An 18408-nucleotide genomic window follows, 5' to 3' on the forward strand; every position below is an offset into this window, starting at 1 on the left:
GCTCACAAAAATGCATGCCCAACCTTCAGTTCAAGGCCAAATTGAATTATTCAACTTGGAGAGTGCTTTTTTTACTCATAATTAACATTAATTTTTCACAAAGAAAATTATTTTATGCAAGAATATGCCAAATTAGATTGATTTTGTAGGGTTAAATTCAAGGTTTGTGTGCCACAAATAAAAGCACACTAGGATGTGTACTTAATTGGCTATGCGATAATGATTATTCCAACCTAAATATAAAACCATTTTATGCAACATATCATAGTCAATTTCATAAAGGAAATGTTATACACTGAAATCCAAGTCTGTCGGAATAGAAATTGATCATATTTGGAAATGATCACAGTCGGAACAAATATGCACTCCCAGGCTGATCCAGGTGGCTCCAGAGAGACACACAAGACAAAGATGGCTCAAAAATCAAAGTGTTTGAATTACGCTTGAACCAAGACCAGATCGAAGACCTTTTCGTCTTGATCGCGGTGGTGTGAACGGCTCGTCAAACTGAGCTCGTATGTGAAAGATAGAGCTCTTCAAAGTTTGACATGATAAGGGAAAAGTGGAGCCCACAGGGTGCCACATGGCATATCCCAGTAAGCAAATGGGACCCACATGGCAGCCCATCAGCCATTAACACTTGGAATTCTCTCATTTGTTTCCTAAACCTGCATAACAGACAAAATCATTTTTATATGGTTAATAAATAACCATATAACGAAATGTTTCAATATAGTTATTAAAATAACTATATAATACAACAAAACAATCAAACACATGGTTTTGGGTTCAGCGACAACAACCCCTGCCGAACCCTTTAAACCACCTTATCACAATACAAATCACAACAATAAACGCATCTATATCTATATATATATATATATATATATATATATATATATATATATATATATATATATATATATATATATATGGGATTGGGATCGGCATAAATAACCCCTCCTCCACATATCCTGCATGTATAGCAACCATATATATATATATATATATATATATATATATATATATATATATATATATATAGATATATATATATATATATATATATATATATATATATATATATATATATATATATATATATATATATAGATATATATATATATATATATCGGCGATATCCCACATAAAAGTGTTGATATATATGTCGATCCAATCACCGATTTTGTTGCCACCCGATATCATATATCGCTGAAATCCCTGTTATCGCACCGATATTATCGGCATTGATTACCGACATATATATCGACAATACTCCAAGGATCGCGCCGATAGATATGCCGATGACCGCGCCAATCGTCGATACCAATTGCCGACCGCCAATTGCGAGTAATATATGCACCGATATATTTATATGCTGAGAGCAGTTGCACTGATAGTGTCAATGTGGGGTTTAAGGGGCAGGCTGCCCTATTTCAACAACTTTATGGTTATAAAATTTATATATGGAAGAGGCGGGATTTGATCCCCTGACCTCTCCTTAACCATTTGCCGATTTTAACCAATGCGTCGACTACTTACATTGGTAAATCTGCTAATGAGTTTTTATTTAAACTCAGTATTTTTGCCTCTGCACAGAGTTCGAGATAGAGAGACTACATGCACGAATTTCGAGGCAGAATGCAGGCATAGAATTCGAGGTAGTGAATTAATTAATATTTTAATGTAGGAACCATGAAATTTGCAGGAGAACAGAATTTTCACTTTGTCAGAAATTGACAAGTTTTATATGGTTTTTACACCTCTCATCGCCACAAACACAATGGTGTTGTTCGTTTCTTCATCAGAGGTCTACATTTTCCAGTCATTTCCAGAATGCATGTGGAACCATGATTTCAGCGAAAACAAGAGGCGGAACAATGAGCCATGAAAATATCCCAAGGACATAAAATTTTGACATTTTAGAATATAGTCAATTTTATACTTGATTTTCATGGTTTTCTGCAGGGATCGCAATGGTGAGATCAGATTCGCCATTTGAGTTGTATATTTCCAATCCATCCATGGAACAAAATCTTTGAGGAATCCCAGGGGAATCTAGAAGATTCCTTGAGCCCAGAATTCTCAACTTCTCAAAATTCAGATTTTGGACAGTCGATTTAGCACTACTCGACGCCACAAACCTGATGGTGTCTTCAGATTTTTTATTATCTCATTTCTTCTTCTAGTCACTTTTCTAAGTGCCAGTGCAGATGTCTACATTCATGTGTGAGCAACCATTTTCATGAGATCGATGTCTTGAGAGCAATGGTCCGAGCAACTTCAGCAGTGTGACATCCACTTCTTCAGATGGCCCTTGGTTGTGAGGTATATGATGTGTTCATGTACTTCTTCTTTCTACATTATGTTGCACAGATCCTTGATTGGTGTTGATGCAAGATCTTATTTATTACATGTTGTCATGATTCCTTGTGTTATAGACATTTTTGTGCCTTACAGCATTGAGCATGAAATGTCCATAATCTAAGGGATCCAAAGTCCCTAAACATGTTTTTCCTACCCCTAGAGGAACAAGGCTAACAAACCACAGCAATTCACAGAAGTTCTCCACCTGAAAACTGCTCAAAAACAAGTCAATTCAAGATCATTTCAGTGGCTACACTAGCTGTTTGCGCTGAATGTCAAAGCCAACACTGGCTACCTGTGTTGAATGTCAACTGGAACAAAGGCTACCTGCGCTGAACGAGAGTGGACAAGTGGTAGGCTCATTTCTCAAGGTGTCAAAACCCAGGAAGCTTCCAAAATGACACTTGCCTCAGGGAATTCGACTGGTGATGAGTAAGAGGTTCCAAATCTCCAAGTGGAAGCAAGAACCTCCAAGTGGACTCAAGAACTGACAGAGGGAGAGGACACTAGTCAGATCTCAAGCTGACTCATCCTCTCTCCAAACATCTATATATGGATCTCTCCTCCATGAGATCTGGAGGCTGGAATTCTGTTATTGCAAAGGATTGCTGTTGGTTTGAGACTGGAATCATTGGGTGCTTAATGCTTTGAAGGGGCTGAAGATAGGAATTCCATTTGCTGGGAAGGAGATGCTGGATTGGAGCCCTCTGGGTTGTATCTCTTCCTGAACCTTGTTATTCATCAATAAAGCTATCTTGGTTTCTCCTATATGCTGATGTATTTTGATGTATGAATGTATTAGTGTATTTGGTTTAGTTCTAATCCTAAACTAGTTATGAATGTGAACATCTGTCTTTGTGTAGTGTTCTTCTCTTGTCTCAAGTAGCTGTTCTCTTGTCGCAAGTAGCTGTTCTCTTGTGATCTTGCAGGAAGTTGTAGCTGGATAAGAAAGAAGGCAAGTAGCTGTGAACACCCAAAGAGAAGGGAGATTGGATCGAGGGACAAACGGAAGACACCGGTAAGTCTATTGATCTCTCTTCTTTCACATTTCATAAAGGAAGAAACCAATATAGCTGTACTCGTTTGTTGCTAAGGCACTGTCACACCTTAGGTGGATAGGATCGTCCTGCATAGGCATTTTTCCCCACAACAAACTGGCGACTCCGTTGGGGAAATTTGTTTAGTCATTTTATTTCTATTTCTATTATTGTTTGCATCATAGACTTGACAGCAACAATCGAACTGCATCTTTCCCGGATGCAAAGTAGACAGTTGCTACTTTGATCCAATTGCTGGACTTGTCTATGATCTGAACAATGGATTCACAAATGATTTGATGATCCTTGTGATAGATCTTAGTAGCCTCTCAAAGCATCCCTTTGATTACACCTTGCTTGTTGCTTTTATTTGGCCTGAAACAGTTGATTAAGTAGCAAACTGTGACCCAGAACCTGAGAGAAACGAGAGTTTCTCCTTCAGCGCAGACCCAGTGAAGGGATTCTGCATTTCAACGAAGGTCCCGTGAAGGCTACCTGCGCTGAATGTCAAAACCCCTGTGTTGAGGTTGCGCTAAACCAGTTTGTCCTTGTGCAGCTGGGGTTCTCTGCTCTGTTTTGCCTTGTTTTGATCTCTGATTTTTGTGGCCTGTAACCAGCATAGGTACCAGTCTGAAAACTCCTTTTCTCTGCTTACATTCCGCCTCCTTTTGTACAAAAAGACTGTGAGTGTTTTTATGTGTTTGTGGCGTCATTTAAAGTTTTCCTTTGCATGAGTGAAATAGTCATCCTTTAGCCCTTGATTCAGATCTGTTGGTTGTGATCTTAGAAGAGAGTTCATTGGCTGTTTGCAGATTGATTATATATTTACTTTTGCTTATTGGTTTGAATTTGTCTCTTTTAAGTGTCAAAACAAGTCTTTATTTCGAAAATCGTTAAGTGTTGTAATCTCTTCTACCCTCTCTGATTTTGAAAAAGTAAACTTGTTTGTATTGATCATTTAAAAGCAAATTCAAAGTTGTACAAAAAACTTTCTTGGTAGGCATCAATACTAAGAAAGCGGAAAACAAACACCTGCATTGTGCATTTGCATTTGATAGTTTTCATGTTGGATTTAGGAAAAGTGCATTAGAGTGTGCTGATTGCTCTTTGAGAAAAGATGGTGTCTTTCTTTTCCCTTAGTAGCTAGGATTTTCAAAGTTGAAAAGATATAAAGCTTGCTTATCATCTTTAGACTGCATTTAGGAATTTGTATCATACATCTCGTTGTGAACCTTGAAAGGCAAACTTTAAAAATATCAACCTAAAATAAATTGAATGAACTTAACAACGCTTTGTAACATAACGCACAACATAGAGGTCTAGGCTAGAGACGTGTTCCGGCGTCGTAAATCCTGGTGACTGTCGATCTCGTTGATGGTGGGTGATTCCTTTTGAGGGACGATAGCACCAGTACGGATTGTGCTCCCACGTACCGTCGCGTATATATTGGGAGACCCCTATAGGCATAAAACCTTTATCCTTAGGAAGCCGTGTCGGCCGCCCTACTGATCGCAATGCACTGAACACAGCATTCAGGAAGATCGACCGCCCGTACCCTAAAAAGTATTCTGCGGTTTTGCGAAAAGTTTGGCACACCCTCTGCCTAGAACTCCAGAGCAGTTCCTTTTGGCCTTTTTCAGACTCTATAACAGAAAAAGTCCATCCGAGCATTTGTCACTTTGGGCTCGTTAAAACATCGAAGGAGACTAGAGTCATCTTTAGCTTTTTCTCGACTCTTTAAAAGTGAAAAATCAAGTTGTGTCTAAAGCGTCGTTAAAATTTATTTTAAACAGAATAATCATCACCATTCCCTCGTTGATCTTCGAAGTTAGTCTCTTTTCATCGTAAGTTCTTGTAGAATCGCTAGAAAATCTTTTGGATAGACTAGATATGTCTGAACAACCGTCAACATCCAGGACTGTGTCATTCGACACAGCGGCGGCAGAGCCTCCTGCTGCTACCCCAACGATGTTCGATGGTATACCATCTGTCCCAGCAAGTTATCAACAACAAGCCGGAGTCCCATCAGGGATTGCTTCGACAACATGGTTAGTTCCTATTTCTTCATCCGGATTATCATCTGGTATTTCTTATGTTGAAACTCAACAAATTGATCCAATGTGTCTTCAAAGGCCAATCTACCCTTTAAGTACTGGATTGCCACCATATGGAGGGCAGTATGCTTTTTCATTGTTCACCCCCGGAGAACAACCATATGGGAGTTTACAACAAAGTTCAAGTCAAACTGGAATTACATCCAGCAGATGGGTACCGATACTGCCTCAGCAACCAAGGGTTGCATATTCAATGCAACCAGTCCACCCTGTGTCGAATGTTGCCACTATACCTGGTATGGTGATTGCATCGCAAGTACAAGCGCTACCTGTTGTATGTCAACCCCAAGTTTCTCAGGTTGCCATACAACAGCCTCTTGTCTCGACAACTCAATCACAACCTCCGGTTAGTGCCTCCTTATCTGGAGCGACTCAGGCTCAAACAAGTACTATGACTCCTCATCTTGGTCAATCATCCAGTATTGGACAACAGCAACTGGTCCAACAACCAGAGCTGGTTCAAACTCATCAACCCCCATTCCAGCAATCATATCGAGGACCTGAGCAACAACTCTTTGTAAGTAATGGGCAAGCGCATTTCAAAAACGGTAATCAACAACCATATTATAATGGTTATGCCCATCAACCTTGTCAAAGTTGCCAGCATCAAATACATTATGCTGGTATGCAAAGACCCACTGCTCAGGCGATTCCATCTTATCCTGGGTATGCTTTGCCTAACCTGAATCAACAGTTGCCCTTTGTAGCAACTCTAGAATTACCAGATCTAAACCGGCTGACGAATGATCCAATTTCTTATGCCCATTGGTGGCCAGCGATTCCGCATAAACTTCCATCAGATATTCCTAAGTTTAATGGAAATCCGGGTGAAGATCCGTCGAATCATGTGATGACATTTCATCTGTGGTGTTCATCAAACACCCTAAATGATGATTCGATAAGACTTCGCCTTTTTCAGAGGACGTTAACGGGTCCAGCGGCAAAATGGTATATTGAATTGCCTAGAGCTTCGTTCGATAATTTCAGTACCTTAGCCATGACTTTCTTAACCCATTTTCAATTACCAATAAGGTATGAAACGGGAACAGAACTCCTAACCAACTTCAAACAGACAATGGCCACTCACATATCTGATCATATACATGAGTGGCGACGTCGTCGTAGGATGGTAAAAACGTACGTTCCCGATCAGCTATTAGCTGAATGGTTTATCAAATCCTTACTTCCTACAATCACGGAAGATGTGGCAAAGGGGGGGGTCGTAACGGAAGAGCAAGTCATCGCTCGTGCGCAATATCTGGACTTGGTCTATACTCAGTCTGGCACGCTCTACGACAAAATACCTGACGCCCCTAGACCGGAATTCTCAATTCCTCCTCCTCCTAAATCAAACAATGACTCTCATGCCATCGACGGCGTGATTGGCACGACAGACACGAAATCGACAAAGGCTACATCTACAAGGGCCCGTAAGATTTCCAGTCAAAATGCAAATGAGGAACTTCTTGCCTCGGAAGTAAATGCCACGTCGACCGACAAGGGCAAACAACTGAAGCAACCAGGGGGCAAGAAGAAAAAGAAAGGGAGAAAAAGGAAACCCCCTGCGGGGTGTCATATATGCGATGAGGATCATTGGACGAGAGATTTTCCACATATAGCTGAAGTTAAGAAACTCTTTAAAAGTTCAAAAACCTCAGCAGTATTGACTGATCCGTTTCCAAGCCCGGGTACCAAACTGGTTGCTAATCAAAATGCTTCCCGATCCCAAGTGCTTATGTTGTCCACCTCAAAGCAGCAGAATGATGCTTTGACAAGGAATAAAGATTACGGGAATCCACAGGTGTTGAATAACAAGGCTAATGAACAACCTAGTAGTTCGACAACAACTTTGACCAAAGTTGTGCCACCCACCATTCCTGAACAAATGATAAAGTCGCCAAAGGGAGTAGTGTACAAGTCGACATTTAATCCTCCTGCAAAAATAGCACAGAATTATAATATAATAGAGGACCTGGCCCAATCGCCGTCCGCTATGTCGACGCTTGAGGTACTGCAAAATTGCCTCTCCCAAGAGCAAGCTTTATTATCAGCAATAGGTGAAATTAACCCAATGGACTCCAATCTTGTGGCCTTTTATCATAAAGGATATGACCCTCAGTTACCAGCTCAACTAGCTTTCCTTATTCAAGTGAAAGCCCTCAACAAAACTGTTCATCAAACAATTATTGATGAGGGGGCATCTACGTGTATTATGTCGATGAGTTGCTGGAAGAATTTAGGCTCACCACCCTTGTCGAGATCGTCAACGACGTTAAAAGCATTTTATGGATGATCATACACTCCATACGAGATTTTAAGTAACTTGCAAGTTGAACTAGGGGGCAAAATAGTAGGAATTGATGTTGAAGTAATTGATGGAAACCTCGATTACAACATCCTACTGGGAAGGCCCTGGATATATGCCATGGCCGCAGTTGTGTCGACCTACTTCAGGAAGATTGCATTTCCCTTTCAAGGAGGAATTACAGTCATCGACCAACAAACTTTCCTCCCCGACAGTTCACAAGTTACGGGAAGCATTCCAATGATCCATGGAAGCAATCATTCGCTTCAAAATATTGGAGTAGGTCTCCTAAAAGACCCTGCCTTAATGGGTACTTTTTCCCTACCGCCTGCAAGTAATCTGGCGGAAGTGGCCACAATGGAAACCTACAATATGAAATCTTCTATATCTAATGGATTCGGAAGATTCCTAAACATTTTGTCAGCGTGGATCATCGCCCTGATAGAAATACTGTAAATACAGTGGGCTCCGAGGACGGTTCTAATCTCGTGTCAACCTCGTTAAAAAATGAAACAAGGAGTCATGAGGATAGTTCTTTTACTGTGTCAACCTCATTAAAAAATGAAACAATCTCCTTTCCAAATCTCAAAGGTAAACTTTCATTCCAACCACCAAGTTGAATGCAATGAAGCTTGGGGGGCATGCACCTCGATTTGCGTTGTTATGCTGGGGGCATGCAAACTTATCATCGAGCAGTTTTAGCACAAAGTTCATGCTCGTTAAAAAATAAACGCAAGATCCGAGCAGTTTTAGCACATAGTTCATGCTCATTAAAAAATAAACATAAGATCGAGCAAGTGTTTCCACCCGTGTTTAAGCTCGTTAAAAAATAAACTATCCCGGTAAATAACCACTGTGAATGTAATATCATCAGCCATTAAAGCCTTGGTCGTGTTTGCACCGTCACCTCCACTTTTCATTTGGCCGATCGTTCACCTCCATATGATTGTTTACCCATTTTGAGGAACAGCTGCGAAGAGTGATTTCACCTAGCCATCCTTGTGACACTGCTGTGATTGGAAAATTCCAACACGTACCTGGAATCTGCTGCTAACCCTGTTTATCACTCGTTCCTCAAAAGATGAGTCTTCTTCAAGCTCTTTTCAATTGACTCGTAAAATATGAAAAGATTGCCGAGTCCTTGGCCTTCCAGCTCGTTAAAGGACAGGAAGAGCTATCCCTCCTCTAGATTTTAATCTTTTTGGACCTGAGGGATTATTGCACAAAAAGATCGAGCGCTTGTTTTGTTCGGCTCGTTAAAACTATCGAAAACTCATCCCTTCTGTATTGTTTTGTACTTTTTCAGACTTAAGGGATTAGATGACGAAAAAGGAATTTTGGAGTTAACTTCATGTACCTTTTCAGACTCCCTAAAAATGAAAAGGACTGAGTTATCCTTGTCGTTAGACTCGTTAAAATCATTAAATAGCGACAAACTTGTCTTTAGACGAGAACGAGTTCCACTATCGCTAGGCTCGTTAAAACATAGCGATGGGCTTGCCCGAAGGGCAGGTTATAGAACAAGCATATGTTATCCTCCTCAAGCTTGACAAAAATAAAGAGGTACTGGTCAGCAATGACTGGGGAAAAATTGGGAGAAACTAAAGAAAACTTTGATGGTAGCAAGTCGCTCTTGAACATGACACTTTTCCTCCGTACCACAATCGGGTTGGGTTGTTTCATTCACCGGTCACATCACCATGGTCTCACCATACCATCCATATTTGGGGTAATGCTACCGATCCATCGCATCAGTGTCGCCATATGTTCAAGAGAAGTCGTTCAGAAAGATTCAACCGTGTCCCATCCACTGCCATACATTATCCTTCATCCGTTCATGACCGCCACCCTGAATCATATGTCACAGATCATTTTCACCTCCATTAAAATCATTAGCTCCGTTCCGTGTCACTGATGTGGGATTCATTAAGGCCCTCCTTTGACGGATCGCTTCTTGTCGACATCAGCTCATTATCCAAGAAGTTGATCTAGGAACAACCCCTTCAGTACTTTGAAGCTTGCATGCCACAATGGCAAGTTTCTCACTTCCGGCGACAGGTATACATCAATGACCTTCGACCGAAAGATTTTGCGTGGTGTTCGACGCCAAGTCCTTTATTCACACCACGTGAATTGTACTGCAGTACCTTGAGGGTCATTATCATTATCGGTGATTCCTCTCGGCTTGTTAACGGTTTACATCATTGACCGGTAATCAAGCGATGTCTTTCCATGTTCGACTTCAGAACATTTCTCACATGGATCGACTTGTACTTAGAGTGAAGATCGAATGAGTTTGAAGACCCCGGATCTAGTTTCATCCATCCGGGCTGCGATATATATTCAGGAAAAGATAAAGACATTGACATGTACATCATTGCAGCAGATAATCATCCTACTCAAAGGATGATAATTTCATCGAAATTATCAGTCTACCATCAAACGATTGTCTGTTCTATGTACAGAAAAATGAATTTATAAAGCTGAGCATGGGAATGCCCGCCTCAGCTAGATCATGAAGGAAGTATGAAAAATAATGTATTGTGTTGTATTGTATTACAGATCTCCTCCTAGCATTGGATGAACTTCGGATCCCCCTGATAAAGCATTTCGCCCGATAAACAGCCTCATACTTTAGGGGGCAACTGTTATAGACATTTTTGTGCCTTACAGCATTGAGCATGAAATGTCCATAATCTAAGGGATCCAAAGTCCCTAAACATGTTGTTCCTACCCCTAGAGGAACAAGGCTAACAAACCACAGCAATTCACAGAAGTTCTCCACCTGAAAACTGCTCAAAAACAAGTCAATTCAGGATCATTTCAGTGGCTACACTAGCTGTTTGCGCTGAATGTCAAAGCCAACACTGGCTACCTGCGTTGAATGTCAACTGGAACAAAGGCTACCTGCGCTGAACGAGAGTGGACAAGTGGCAGGCTCATTTCTCAAGGTGTCAAAACCCAGGAAGCTTCCAAAATGACACTTGCCTCAGGGAATTCGATTGGTGATGAGTAAGAGGTTCCAAATCTCCAAGTGGAAGCAAGAACCTCCAAGTGGACTCAAGAACTGACAGAGGGAGAGGACACTAGTCAGATCTCAAGCTGACTCATCCTCTCTCCAAACATCTATATATGGATCTCTCCTCCATGAGATCTGGAGGCTAGAATTCTGTTATTGCAAAGGATTGTTGTTGGTTTGAGACTGGAATCATTGGGTGCTTAATGCTTTGAAGGGGCTGAAGATAGGAATTCCATTTGCTGGGAAGGAGATGCTGGATTGGAGCCCTCTGGGTTGTATCTCTTCCTGAACCTTGTTATTCATCAATAAAGCTATCTTGGTTTCTCCTATATGCTAATGTATTTTGATGTATGAATGTATTAGTGTATTTGGTTTAGTTCTAATCCTAAACTAGTTATGAATGTGAACATCTGTCTTTGTGTAGTGTTCTTCTCTTGTCTCAAGTAGCTGTTCTCTTGTCGCAAGTAGCTGTTCTCTTGTGATCTTGCAGGAAGTTGTAGCTGGATAAGCAAGAAGGCAAGTAGCTGTGAACACCCAAAGAGAAGGGAGATTGGATCGAGGGACAAACGGAAGACACCGGTAAGTCTATTGATCTCTCTTCTTTCACATTTCATAAAGGAAGAAACCAGTATAGCTGTACTCATTTGTTGCTAAGGCACTGTCACACCTTAGGTGGATAGGATCGTCCTGCATAGGCATTTTTCCCCACAACACCTTGCTTGATTTGATGCAGAATCTTTTATGTGATGTACTTGTTGTCATAACTCTTTATGTTATGCTTTGAGATCCCTTGTTGTATGTTATTCGGTTACTCTTGTTGTCGTCATGCATTTTTTTTGCATTGAGATCCCTTTTGTGCCATGTTGACGGGATGCTCACCATGCATGTTTTTTTGTCATACTAATAGGAGTCTTTTGATTGAGAATTCCTGTAGTGGAATATCTCTTAGATCCACTCCTGCGTGAGGGAATTTTTCCTTGTATGATCGAGACATCATCTCTGTGTACATCACCATTACTGACAGCACTTAATGCAGTGGCCTACACCATCTTGACACCGAGGCCCAAAGACGTAGTCCCTCCTAGATGAACTCCGTTATCAACACTTATGTTTTCATGTGCTGATGATTGTTATGTTCCTCTTCTTTTCTACATGCAGATGTATTCATTAATGTTCTTTTAAAAATCAATTTTAACACATCACGAAAGTAAAATGTCTTTGCGTTGATGTGAATTGCAGTGTGAACAATGGAATGTGCAGCGACAAAGGATGAAAAATCGATGTATGAGACCATGGTTAACATTTCCAAGAAAGTGGAAATTCCGTACGAAACTCTACAGAAAGAAATAAAGGAAAAGGAGCAATTACAGCTTCAGTTGAAAGCCACAGAAGAGGCCATGGAAGAACTAAAGCAAAAAAAAACATAATCTTCAAACATAGAATGATGAATTGAAGATGCGCTTATATGAAGAGAAAGATGGAAAACAAAGTTTGCTATGACAGCTGCAAGAAAAGGACGAGGCCTTGGAAAAGCTGCAGCGTGACCCATGCGAGGTAAAAAGTAGTTCTCCATCTTCATGTATGTTTCCTGATGATGATTTCGCTGTGTTTGAAAATCACACCATAGGAATTGGCTCCAAACTGTTAAAGAGAATGGGGTATGAAGGAAAAGGCTTGGGCATTAATGGTGAAGGCATTGTCAATCCCATCAAAGTAGAGGAATTACCCCATCAGGCAGGACTTGGGTATGTCAGGAAAGTTGGGGAATGCGCTGAGATAGTTAGCGAACCACCAACAACGAATGATGAGCAACCCTCATCAGTTCTTTCCAAATCGAAAGAGAAGGTAAAAGATGTTGATTTCCTTCTGGTTTCATCTTCTCATAGTATGATCCGGATTTAAACAAGAACGCAACAAATTACAGAGATAACCATATACACAAAGATGCAGCGGAAATAATACTTCATTTCATTAATGGAAAATACTGAAATATGCTTACAACCAGAAATGGAAATAAACCAGCTAGGGCGATGGTAGCTTATCTCTGAGAAGAGATGTGATGGCTACATGCCTCTGACTGTGTTACAATGAGGCTCGAAGGCCTATTTATTGTTGAGAAACAATGGAAAAACCCTTAACATTCCAAAACCTAACCCTAGGAGATGAAACGCCAAACTGTGGGCCCCGTTTGGGGTAAATTGGTACATCAATTTCCCGGGGTCGTAACTTTGGCATATGATCTCCGTTTGACGCGTACAATAGCTCATTAGAAAGATCTATCCGAGCACTATCATTGTTGGAACAGGCAACATCGGTCCATTTCATGGACCCATGTTGCCTCCAGATTCCCCAAAAAACATCGTTTAGGGCCTCAAAACGGATCCAGAAGTTCAGGACCCGAAAAATTGCTAAAAATAGTAAGTTGTGCTACAATTAAGGAAACTGAAAATGCTGAGAAAGAAAATGGTGGGGGTCTAGGTGGACTTGGCAGGTGGCCACCAATATCCACCTGGATCATTCCTCCCCCCTTAGGAAGCAATGGTCCCCATTGCGTTGAGCTCCTCCATGAGATGAGGAAACTTCTGCTGAACTTGTTCCCTGGTGAGTCACTTGCCCTGCTGAAGGAGTTGGCCTGCTTTGACAACTCGATACAGTTGGATATTTTGTTGGCGAGTGTTCTTGATCTGTGTGTCCATGATTCGATCAGTTGCAGCTTGTTCCATGCAATCTGGATTTAATTCTGTGGGTTTGAGCTGTTCTGCAATGTCGGATGTGTCTAGCAATGGTGGAAAGTATGGCCGAAGGTGGTCCACATTGAACACTAGGTGCAGGCCAAGGAATGGGGGAATGCTGAGCTCAAATGCATTATCTCCCATAGCCTTAGTAATGGTGTAAGGACCATATCGGAGTGGTCTCAATTTCCGATAGGCTCCAGTAAGGCGTTCCTTTTGCAAATGCAACCAGACTTTGTCGCCCACATGAAACTTGTGTGGCACCCGATGTTGATCATGTCGCTGCTTGTACTTGGCATTTGATTTCTCAAGAATGTCATGGACCTACTGGCGAATATGTTGGATGCGCTCAATGAAGCTGGTGGCCTTATCTGTTTCGGACTGGACATGAGCTGAATTCATGTGAGTAGCTGCAAGTGGCATGGCCACATCAATGGGGCATAGTGGCTGGAATCCCAAACCCACCTGAAAAGGGCTATGGCCAGTGGAGCTGTGAAGAGCTCGGTTGTAGCTGTGCTGAACATAGGGGAGGCTCTCGTCCCATGTGCGTGGATGCTTTGAGTTATACATGCGCAGAATGTGCACAATCATCCTATTGACAACCTCTGTCTGGCCATCAGTTTGAGGATGGAAGGCTATGGACTTCGTGAGTTTGGTGTCCAACATTGACCAGAGACTGGACCAAAATGTGCTGAGAAACCGACTATCCCTATCTGAGATGATAGACTATGGGATCCCAAAGTGCACCCACACGCATTCAAAGAAGAGTTTAGTAGTGGCTTCTGCTGTGATATTCTTCTTGCAGGCCACCATAATGGCCATCTTCGAGAACCTGTCGACGACCACAAAAACACAGTCATTTCCATGCTTAGTGGAAGGAAGGCCTAACATTTAATCCATGGAGATGGATTCCCAAGGTCGACTAGGGGTAGGCAACGGGGTATAGAGGCCTTGCTTCTTAATGGTCGGTTTGGCAATGGCACAGGCAGTACATGATCGGATGTACTTCCCAACATCCTGTCGAAGATTCGGCCAATAGAAATAATTTTGCAGTACTGCCACTGTTTTCTCGACCCCGAAATTCCCAGCAGCCCGACTGTAGTGTGCTTCCCAAATCATCTTGGCGCGCTCGCTTGAAGGAACACAAAGGTGACCGAGGTGGCACAATAGGGCATCCTGGAGGTGAAAATCTGCAACATGCCGACCCTCCAAGAGTGTCTGATATGTGTGGCCGAATTCTGGGTCGCTTTTGTAGAGAAGTGGCCAATCAGAAGTCTCGTGCCCACAAGAGTTGAGCACGGTGGTCAGCGCCATGATCGGTGGTCGACTGAGGCAATCTGCAACATTATTGGTGCTGCCCTTTTAATACTTGATATTCAATTGAAACTGTTGCAGGTATGTAGACCACTTCTGATGGCGATCATTCTGCAATTTCCCTTGGGTCTGTATGAACTGCAGGGGTCGGTGGTCTGTGTGGATGACCGTTTCCTTCCCCAAAATGTAATGCTTCCATTGTCGGCAGGCCTGTACAATGGAATACATCTCTTTATCATAAGTGGGGTACTTTCGGACTGTGTCTGAAAGCGTTTCACTGTGATTTGCCACTGGATGTCCATGTTGAGTAAGGACTGCCCCAATAGCATAGTCAGAGGCATCTGTCTCGACCTCAAATGGTTGTTGTAAATCTGGTAACGCGAGCACTGGTGCCATGCAGAGGCGATCCTTCAATTCCCTGAATGCCTTCTGTTGAGATTCAGACCAAAAGAATCTTGCTTTCGCCCCTCCCTTGGTGACTTGACTCAAGGGCCAAGAAATATGAGAAAACCCCAGCACAAACCTGCGGTAGAAGTTGGCAAGACCTAGAAAGCTGCGGAGCTCTGTTAGAGTGGTTGGAGAGGGCCAATCCCGAATAACTTGGACCTTGGCTGGATCGACATGCACCCCCTGTTCATCAATGATGTATCCCAGATACTGAACCTCGGTCATGCCAAAAGTGCATTTCTCCAAATTGGCACATAGCTTGTGTTGCCGTAGTGTTTGGAGAACCTGTCGGATGTGGTGGAGGTGCTCTTCCCAACTCTGGCTGAAGATCAGAATGTCATCCAAGTATACTACTACAAAGGAGTTGGTGAATGGCCGCAAGATGTCATCCATTAGCCTCATAAAGGTTGCAGGAGCATTCGTCAATCCGAAAGGCATGACCAACCATTCGAAGAGGCCCTCCTTGGATTTGAAGGCAGTCTTCCACACATCTGAGGGTTCGATTGGTACCTGGTGATATCCTGACTTCAGATCGATCTTGCTGAAATATTTCGCCCCCTTTAGTTGGTCTAGGAGGTCATCAATCCGCAGGATCGGGTACCTATTACGGACAGTGATCTTGTTCAGCGCCCGATAGTCAATACAGAGTCTCCATGTCCCATCCTTCTTCTGTACCAACACGATCGGGCTCCCACAGGGCGATGAACTCGGACGGATGTGACCTTTCTGCAGGAGCTCCTGAATCTGCCTCTTGATTTCATTGTTCTCCAAAACAGAGCGCCGATAAATTGGTCCATTGGGTAGCGGCGCACCTGGGGTCAAATCGATGGAGTGCTTGACTTGACAGTGCAGAGGAACCCCTGCCGGGGAGGTGAAGATGTCTTCGTACTCCTCCACAATCTTGTCCATATGTAGCTGTCGTGCAGAGGGACCCCGTTTGGAGGCTGCGGCCACTGTCTTCTTCTTCCCTTGAGGGCGTATCATCAAGAAAACAAATTTCCTGGTTTTGGAAATGATCTTACTGCATTGATTTGCAGTAATCAAAGAGATGGCGGCAGGTGGTGCTACCTCTGGTATCCTGAACAACTTATTTCCCAATGTAATAATAACAGCACGGGGCCTTGATTCATACACAGCATGTCGCTTCCACAAGTATGGTTGTCCTAGTAATACATCACAAACTTCAAGGGGAGCAATGTCACACAATACCTCATCCGTGAAGGGTTTGATGTTGTATGGAAGGCGACACTGCTGGCTCACGCGAAGAACTCGTCCTTGGTGAAGCCACCCAATGGTGTATGGTTGTGGATGTGTTGTGGTCGGTAAGCCCAACCGCTTAACGACCTCTGCCGAAATGAGGTTCTTTTGACTCCCGTTATCAACAATGAACTGTATCGGGGAGCCCTTTACCCACATCTGGGAGTGGAAGAGACGCTCCTCCTCCTCTGGATCTTCGGGTTCATTTTTCTGGATCTTTGCGGTAGCAACAGTGGCGCTGGGATCCGCATCAATGATTTGTTTCCCTTTTTCATACCCCTTATCGGGTTCTGACTCAGAGTCGGAACATGCATCTGATTCTGAAACCTTTAGCTCAGCCACCAGTGACTGCTTGGCCCGACACTCACTTGTGTTGTGAGTGGAGCTCTTATGGAACTCGCACCATTTTCCAGTGTCCTTTCTCGGCTTCGCGGCGTTGTTCCTTGCTTGCAACTTCGGCTGGTTGTCTTGGGTTGTCCCGCCTTGGCTCTGTCCTTTGTTCTGTGGTTTAGGGGTACCTTTCCCCTGCTTTGGATTCGCAGATCCAAAGTCTCGCTTCTTTTGTTTAAACTTCTGCTCGACCTTGACGGCATATCGGTATGTTGCGCCGAGCGAGGGGATGTTTAGGAATTGTATTTCTTCCTGGATGTACTTGTGCAGGCAGCCACGGTATTTGAGTATCAAATGTTGCTCCGAATCCTTGATACCCAACTTTGTGCGAAGGGTATGGAAAAGATTGGTGAACTCCAGCACGTCTTGGTCCCTTCCCTGCCGCAGCGTGGTCCACTTTATGTATTCATCCTCATAGCTTCCGACAGGGTAGTACTGCTCCTTGATGGCATCCCGGAACGAATCCCAGGTGGGTGCGGCTGAAAATAGTGAGCCAGTACTTTCATCCTTCTGCTCGCAGTAGGTTTCCCACCAGTCCTTGACGTGGGGGGCTGCTTTGAGAAGAGAAAAAACAATCTTTTCCCGACTCGAAAATTCATGAACAGAAAAATAACCCTCTAGCAGATTTAACCATTTATCTACAGCATCGGCGTCTATCTGACCCTCGAATATGGGGATTTCAAAATTAACTTGTACCTTAAAGGGTGTGGCGCTTCCAGAGGAGCTGTTGGAAGCCGATGCGCTGCTTCTGGGTAGCCGCTGAAGGATCTAGGCGAAGCTGTCCATCATCGCGTTCCGTTGTCGCTCGAGGGCTTCTTCGAGCAAGATTTTGATGGGATCTCCTGCCCCCTCGTCTTTCTTCTCGTCCGCCATGGGAGGCCGTCGGGATTTGCGAGGCTGGTCTTGCAAAGGTTCAACTAGTTCAAGCCCTAACTCCTTATATCCCTACCTTGTTGGGGACATGCAAAGAAAAACAGAGAAAAAGCAGACCCCTCTGATACCACTGATCCGGATTTAAATAGGAACGCAACAAATTACTGAGATAACCATATACACAAAGATGCAGCGGAAATAATACTTCATTTCATTAATGGAAAATACTGAAATATGCTTACAACCAGAAATGGAAATAAACCAGCTAGGGCGATAGTAGCTTATCTCTGAGAAGAGATGTGATGGCTACATGCCTCTGATTGTGTTACAATGAGGCTCGAAGGCCTATTTATTATTGAGAAACAATGGAAAAACCCTTAACATTCCAAAACCTAACCCTAGGAGATGAAACGCCAAACTGTGGGCCCCGTTTGGGGTAAATTGGTACATCAATTTCCCAGGGTCGTAACTTTGGCATATGATCTCCGTTTGACGCGTACAATAGCTCATTAGAAAGATCTATCCAAGCACTATCATTGTTGGAACAGGCAAC

Source organism: Pinus tabuliformis, chromosome 8, assembly GCF_031772625.1.
Source record: "Pinus tabuliformis cultivar Carrire ecotype Pingquan chromosome 8, CPIR1, whole genome shotgun sequence".
Lineage (NCBI taxonomy): Eukaryota > Viridiplantae > Streptophyta > Pinopsida > Pinales > Pinaceae > Pinus > Pinus tabuliformis.